Here is an 8178-nt window from a genome sequence, read left to right on the forward strand (position 1 = left end):
CCTCTGGGTTCTTTTCTTTTGTCTTTTGTCTGAAACCCTGAGTTCAGACTGCACAGGCCTAAAATATCAGACCTCTTCAGGTCTAGCACTTAACTTGAGTCCTGTGAGGAACAAGAAGTGATGTTTGAAACATGTAAAAACTCTGCGAGCACAGCTGGGACAGTCCCGGGTTTAAACCTTGGCTTAAACAGTTAAAACACCTCGATTATACTTCAACTAGTTCAATTCTTAGATCAGGTCAGTGCTTTTTCTTTTTTGTTTAAGCCTTGTGAGCATTTCTAATCATTATAAACTGGACTAAGATCTTGTTTAGGAATCAGAAAATCTCGGACTGTGAACAGAGTCCCGTGGAAAAGTGTAGAAACGAGACTGGAACCAAACCGGAAACTTTGTTTTTCTTTAATAAAACTGCTTTTAAATTACCACAGTTTATAAAAGATTAGTCTGTGAAGAGTCTTTGATTACTTTGTGGACTTTTTCGTATTGTGTGGAGTGAAATAAGCACCCGTGCTTCATATGTGCAGGTGTGCGTGTGAGTCTGACAGCGCTCACGTTATGAAAGCAAAACGCACCAAAAGACCCTGGAGGCACCGTGTAGAAAGTTTCTGTTTGCCTGCTAAGTCAGTGAAGTAGTTTGTTTTTCAGATGATGCTGTCTGTCCATCCAGCTTATCCCAGCTATGATACGGTGAGTACACCTGGACAGGTCACCAGTCTGTGGCAGGGCTAACGCAGAGAGACCTGAGGGGCAATTAGAGTCAGTGGGTATCCCAACCCCACAGAAAGGCCCCGGGCTGGATTTGAACCCCGAGAGGCGAGCATGGTGACCGCTGCACCACCATGCTGTTGGTGTGGGTCATGTTTGTGTGTCACAGCATGACAGGAGCTGTGGAGGCTTTGTGCCTTAGCAACGTGTTTCATTGTGAAGATGGGACGGCGGTGACTCCAGAACCAATCAGTGATGTTCGAGGAAATGAAAGATGCATCCTCACAGGTCCTCAGAGCCTCCGCAGTCCCCTGCAGGGAGGGGATTCCTGACTTTATCAAAGAGCGTCTTGTTTAGGGTCTTGTTTAATCCGTCACTGCCAGGTGTTACGCAACCTGCGAAGGCGATACGGCCAAAAACACACCAAGGGTCCCAGAAGGTGAAGCGTCGAACAGGCCGCCTTTAAACGGAGGCGCGAGGTGACGTCAAATGACATTCTGATGACGGGAAGTGTGTGTCTGTGTGTGAGGTGAAGTTACCTATCCTACAGGTGTACTGAGGAGCCCTGATACATGTACAAATTAAAATGAAAGTTATGTTCAAACAGAATGAAATCCAGACGGCGATAAGCGAGAACGAGCTCGCGGTCAGGCGTAGCAGAGAGGAATGTGCTTTAATTAAGTTAAAGGGGAAGATCTGATCTCTCCACCTGCACCGTGAGTCTGAGCCTGATGACATTTGGTAGGATAAGAAGGAGGCGCTCGCCTCGTTTTCCCTTTTCGTCGTGAAACGGGCGCACAAACTTTTACAAACTAAGCATTGTGATTTATATAATAAAAGTGAAAATGAGTGAGTTGAACAGTAAAGTCACATGGAACGTGTTTAACGAGGTCCCAGGTGAGAGTGGGAGGCTTGTTTTCTGACAGACTTCTTTGTGCAGGAAGAGGTGTCGCCCCCTGCTGGTCATTAGAAAGAATACAGGTTTAAGTCGCTTCCTTTTTTAAACCCTAGAAACTGCTATATGCACACATGCATTAAAAAACAGGAAAAAATAAATCCCTGTGATGAGTACTTGTGTCAGTAGACCAAGTCAAAGACAGATTCGGCACCGAAGGCTAATTTCATTTAAAATGTTATGCTGGTGCCTAATAAATCATAATGAGCTGTTTACACCGAGTTATGAAGATGAGCTCATCATGCGTGAAATTCATTTGGACATCTTAAAACTCTTCCACTTCCAAAAACATGTTTTTATGCCTTCCAGTAATTAACAAGAGTCATAATGTAAAAAAAAAGGCTCCATTCTGTGAATGAGCAGCGTAGTTTTTTATAGCTGTCCACACTAAGTGCTGTGATTGGTGCTTAAAATACAACTACAGAATCAGTCACCAGCATGGAGCCCCCTGAGGATTACCACCGAGCTGACAGATCTTTGGAACATTTAGCGTGCTTTAGGTCCTATTTTTGGTTTTGCAGCATATTTCCATTGCATCTGTACGTGTTTGCATAAAGCAGAGAGACATCACTGCAGTGCAGCTGATCAAACAGCGCAGCTTCCAGGAGCGAGCAGAGACCAAAGCGGAGCTAAAAGGAAAGGGAATATCAGACACGCCATGTTGTTGTCCGTTTACTAAAAATCTCATGATGAGTTTGAATATCAGTGACCTCGAGGTCAGAGGTCAAGTTTTCTGAATATCCTATGAATGCCATTATTAAAGAGTGAAGCATATTGGTTGAATATGATGGAAACTACACAAAGAAAATGAAGCAGTAAATTCTGAGAGTTAAGACCTACTCATTTTTGTTGTAAATAAAATAAATAAATATGTCATCGCTGGATTAAAAACTGCTAAATATGTCACCCTGGTCACCCCGTGGTTCCTTCAAAGGTATCGTCCACCTGTTGTTGTCACACTTGTGTTGCACAGCCTGAATTGTGTGTCCTCTGGTTTGTGCTGCTGTTGGTGCGTTTAGCTTCGCCTCTGCTGCCTTCACAGCAGACAAAGAGCGTCTGTGTCAGAAATAACGGCTCCACATTGGAGGGCATTGTTTCCGGTCAGCGCGTTGCATCGGCGCTTGCGGGCAGCGCTGATGTTTTCGGCAGCTCTTCCTTTTCGCAGTCATCTCTGCTGTGGTCATTTCCCTTTTGCTTCGGGCCAAAATTTCAGCCAATTGGAGTTCAAAATATGCAAAGCGTCATCACTCAGAGGCGACATGCTGTTGTCCTGCTGGAGGACTGCGTGTAAGTGCGTCTCAGTGTGCACTACAACAATGGGCCATAAATCAAGCGTCAGGCAGCTCTAGCTGATCTTCTGTACACATGTTTGAGGAGGGCAGTTAGAGCAGTTTCTCACAATAAATTAGATTTACAACCATGTGCGTGACAAGAACTTGGCTGCAGTGTTGAAAGGACAGGTTCCTGTGTGGGCTTCAGACCTCCACCAAGTTTGAAGAATTGTTAATATTGGGATACTGCAGCGAGACGAGTGCTGCTATGGAGATTTAATCCTGAATGAGTTTGTTCTCCACCCCCAAAGCTGACAGAATAAAAAACAAGTGCGCCTGTTTAACAGACTGATTACACATGCACGACACAGAAATCTGAGCGCCACGCCAACGCAGAAGAATAAAGAGCACAAATATCTTAGATTAACATCTCTAGAATATAATAAACTCATCTACAGAGTCAAACAGTTTGTCCCTGTTTACCTTCTCTTACTTCATAAGAGAATCCATACTTCTTTCTCTGACTTACAGAAAGGTCTTCACACAGATCCAGACTTTGTCTTACATGATGTCCGAAAGGCGTTTGGGTCTCCAAGGACTGCATACAGTCAGGATTTCTAGGCATAGAGAACTAGTTCCACACGATCCTGCGCCCCACGATAGCTGGGGCTCCAGCACCACTGCAGCCCTGAACTGGATAAGAGGTTAATTAAAAGGATGAAGGCTTGCCCCTCAAAGCTGTCAGTTTCCTTCATCAACACTGGCATGCTTATCTGGCAGTTAAAGATGGATAATTTCATGCTAGTGAAGTTTTTGCACACCTGAGTGACATTCAAGCCTTTTCTATCCTGTTTTAATCAGAATCAATAATGTCGTCAGTATCGATGACATCCCCATCACTCTCCATCCGGAGGCGCAATTCTATTTTCAACTAACGTGTCCAGAACAAAGAGTAACTCTCTGCTCAGCTTTAAAAACTGTAAAACACATAGAGGGTGGGCTTCAGCCATAAGCTTTCAGCAGTGTAGTTTCCTGCTGTTGATCTACGCTGATGATGGTGAAGTATTTTTTCTCAGAGAGTTCGGTGTTTTCTGTCTTAGCTACTATAACATAAAACTGAACTGCAACCCTACTGAATTAGGTCTGTTAAAGTTGTTGCAGGGTGCAGCTTCTGGTGATCGTGTATAATGCAGCAGTTGATGCAGCAGCAGTGGGGAGACTGGTCTTTACATTTAAACATCAGCCTTTTCCGGCATGTAACCGAACATATTTTGGGAGCTGAGCCTTTCTAAGTAGGCTTCAGTGACAGCAGGTAAAAGACACAGCAGTGTCTGAGTTTTTAACGTGATTCTGAAGAGGATCAGTTTGCAGCAGGTGTCATTTATTTTGTGTTTTTAGTGACTGCACTGATTTAGTGACGACATAAAGGCAAATCCTTCACTAATGCATCTGTGGTAGGGTCCAATCAGGAAGCAGTTGACACCGTTGGTTTGTTAATTAGACCAGAAAGAGAAGTTAAACAGCAACAAGATAAGAAATACAAAGAATGAGGTGACGCTGACAGAAAATGTTCAGCGTGATGTCGGAAAGCTTTCTTTGATTCTTGTGTGTCAAATATGAGCAGTTTGAGTAAAATGTAGTTGGTTGTAATTAATAGAAATCAATTTTAATGAAAAACATCTGTCAGGTTTGTTTTCTCACTCATGTCCATGTTATTAACCGTCAATGTAAATGAACTTGAGGGTGAGTCACAAAGTTGTTCCTGCTTGTGCAGAGGGGTTGGGCAGAGAAGGTTTGTGTTGCTGAGTCATGTCAGAGCTCCTTTTCCTGCAGTGAAAGGTGATTTTCTCAGTTGTTCTGCAGTGAAACCCTCAGAATAACCTCTGGGCCACAGAATGCCTGGCTTGAGGCGGGGGGGTTTGCAGGCTGCCATCCAGCGCTGTGGACACATGAATCGCCGCCTTTATGTGGTCATGTCTACCGCTTTGCTTGCTGACCTTGCTCTTCTTGTCATTCACTCCCATTTCCACAGCGGAGATGGAGCTGGGAGGAGGAGGACCGAGAAAACAAGACGCATGACTTGACAAAGAGGCGAGTTTTCTTTAATGTCAGGAGCTGCATGAATTTGCGGCGCTGGACACAACAAAGCTGAACGATGAAATTAAAATCGAGCTCTGTTCTCTCTGCTTTAAATATTTATGATGCAGGAACTGTTCCCAGTATTAGGACGGCCAAGTTTGCATCAAATGATGAAAAAAATTCTAATCAAAAGTTCCCAGAGACCGAAATGTTTCTGCTCGTCTTTTTACTTTCTCTACCTTGTACAATTTTCATTTCTTCCTAGTGTGTTGAATAATTCACTGGTTTGATCTGCGGAGACAGAGGAAGTGTGCAGCTGCCATGTAAAGTTGTTCAAACACACCGCTGAGGCCATCTGCTGCCTCGCACATAGAGACGTGACTTTGTTTCAGCATGAGGACTTAGCAGTTTAAGCTCAGACAGGGTGACGACGAGAAAACTTTGCTGCGTTAAACCGTTGAATATTCACTGAATGTGTAGCTTCTGCAAAGTTCACAGCTCAGGCCCATATTATTCTGGACCTTTGGAAACATCAACGGCCATATTTGTCGTGAGAAAAAATTTGTCTTTGGGTGTGCACAGACAGACGAGGAAACTTTGAAGTAGCTGGGATCAGCCATGTGATCGAGACTTTTCACAGCGTGCTCTTTCTGGATTCGCACAGGGATGGATATCAATACCAAAGTCCTAATCAGTTCAGTCACAGAGTGAATGAAGTGCCGTGCAGGCTTCATATATTTCTGATCATCAAGCTGTTCTAGAGACCATGCTAGGTTTGCTAGCCACATGTTGGTCTTCACCAAAATGACCACACATTACAAAGTGTGTGTGCCATTATCATTAAATATGCTAACCTCAAAAAAGTAAAAATGCACTTCCTTCTTCACTTCTACCTCCTGGATCGGTGCTGATGTGGCAGTACTGGCTACATGTGCCGTCATGGCGAGCATATATAGGAGTGCGGTGGGTGTACTGGAGCCACCAAATTTGTTGTGCAGAAGGAAGTAATTAAGTTATATAAAGTCCACCAACATGATGCTAGTACCTGGTCTACAACCTTCTGCACACATTTCCACATTTCCACCAAAAGAAAAAAGAGAGACTCGTGTTGATTCCAAAAATCTGGCAGCGCCAAGGTTCCCTGGAACGGCTGTATTTAAAACTAAACCCACTGATCTTGGGCGGCTTTGGCCTCTTCAAGGAATTCACCAATCACTGGCAGATACATGCAATAGATTCTGAAGATATCAATAGAAACACAAGGACTCACTCCCACACAGCTCTGGTCTTAACATCATGGAGTTGGTAGGAAAACACAAGGACCTGGGGGCCATCCCTGCCTTAAGTGTTTTTGATAAATATGAGGCACAAAAAGATCCCAGCAGTCCCAGCCGTTAAGTGTCCAATGGGTTCATGAACAGCTGAGAGAACAACCTGAAGGCTGGTGTGGAGAGGCCGTGGTTTCTTCTGAAACTTAAAGACATTCAGAGTTTTTAAGCTGTGAACAACTTTTCTCGGTCTTCGGGTCATTTTTGCTGTGATTCATAGTTTAGTATTACGTGATCTTATAACTCAGTGACCATGAAGGAGGAGCCGAGTTTATGTTTTTGCTCAGTTTTTAGCACAGCTGGCACTTCTCTGCATTTTACAGTCTCCTGACAACAGAGACAGCAAAATACACTCAAATCAACTCAGCCAGAGTCATGAGGGACCGACCGAGACACCGAAAACAACCTTTAGATTCACTTCACTGCGTTAAGCACATAGTGCACAGATGATGTCACTTCCTTCCTTGAAACCGCTGTAATTTCATGTTTTTTGTCATATGCCACTTGTCCCTCTGTCTGCTGAGCCCAGGTGCATTAAAAGTTATTCAAGTTATTCAAAAAAACAGCAGTAGGATATTTTGGTAGATCGTAAACCAAAATAAACAAATAAATACATATTAATAATGAGAGTAGTTAATTATCAGCCTTCTTAATAATTGATAATAATTGATTAAGTGAGGAATTATCCAGAGAAACTTCATTAGCAGTGATTCATGCAAACCTGGAGTTGGATATGTGGAAGGAGCAGATTATAAGATCCTGCTTTTAATAAGCAGACTGTGTCTGTGTGATGCTGCGGGTATTTATTACTATTTATAATTTATACACAGGCGACAAACAAAACCTCCACAAACCCACTGTGTGTGTCTGTGGAAAATAACTGGAAAGGATTTTGGTAGAAAACCTTTGTGACTGTGGTCTCAGCATCCTGCACTGGTGTGTGTGTGTGTATGTGTGTGTGTGTGTTACCAACAGCCATTATGGGGACCAAAATCCTGGTAAGGGGCTAGGGAAAGCATTATGTCAATTAGATACCCCCGCCCAATGTGTGTGTGTGTGTGTGTGTGTGTGTGTGTGTGTGTGTGTGTGTGTGTGTGTGTGTGTGTGTGTGAGTACTGTAAACATTTGTTTCAACTGCAGGAAGAGACTAAATCAGGAAGAGACGAGCTGGGTCTCCACATCGCTGTTCCTCCCAGAGGCCTTTGAGATTTGGATCACTGGATGGTTAACCCTGATAAACTATAGATGACAGCCTCGCTCGACCTTTTGGTTTCATCTGTGCTGAGATAAAAGTGTCCCGACCTCACAGCCGTCAGGAAAATAAGAGGTGTCAGATGGCTGACAGTGTATGTGTGTGTTTGTGTGTGTGTGATAGATTGGCAGGATCCAGCTGATGGGTGAATAAAACATGAAACAAAGGTGTGCTGACGCTGTGCCTGGAACATCTTCCTGAATGTGGCTGACTAGTTTGGATCTCTGTGCGGGACTGAAATACTCCCAAACGGACACATTCAGATGTGTTATTGGACTTTTTTTTAATTTGGAGACTTTCCACAGTTTTTCATTAAGTTGCAAATCAAGTGACTCTTTGAGTATATTAAATTTGATTTTGAATAATGTTATGCTTCAAACAATGCCACAGAGAGCAAGCCTGGAGTATGGGTACCTGACTGAAGATATGTAATATAAACAGTTTAACCCACTGATGTCGGCTTTATTTAAACATTTCCATGAAGGATAGAAGTCAGTCCTGTTGGGATAACTACGTTCAGTCTTCTCACATAGGCAAACATGAACTCCCCCTCCTCTAAAACACCTCCGACTCGTTGGGGCGTGGACG

The sequence above is a fragment of the Pelmatolapia mariae genome, linkage group LG15 (assembly GCF_036321145.2).
Source record: "Pelmatolapia mariae isolate MD_Pm_ZW linkage group LG15, Pm_UMD_F_2, whole genome shotgun sequence".
In the NCBI taxonomy this organism is placed as follows: Eukaryota; Metazoa; Chordata; class Actinopteri; order Cichliformes; family Cichlidae; genus Pelmatolapia; species Pelmatolapia mariae.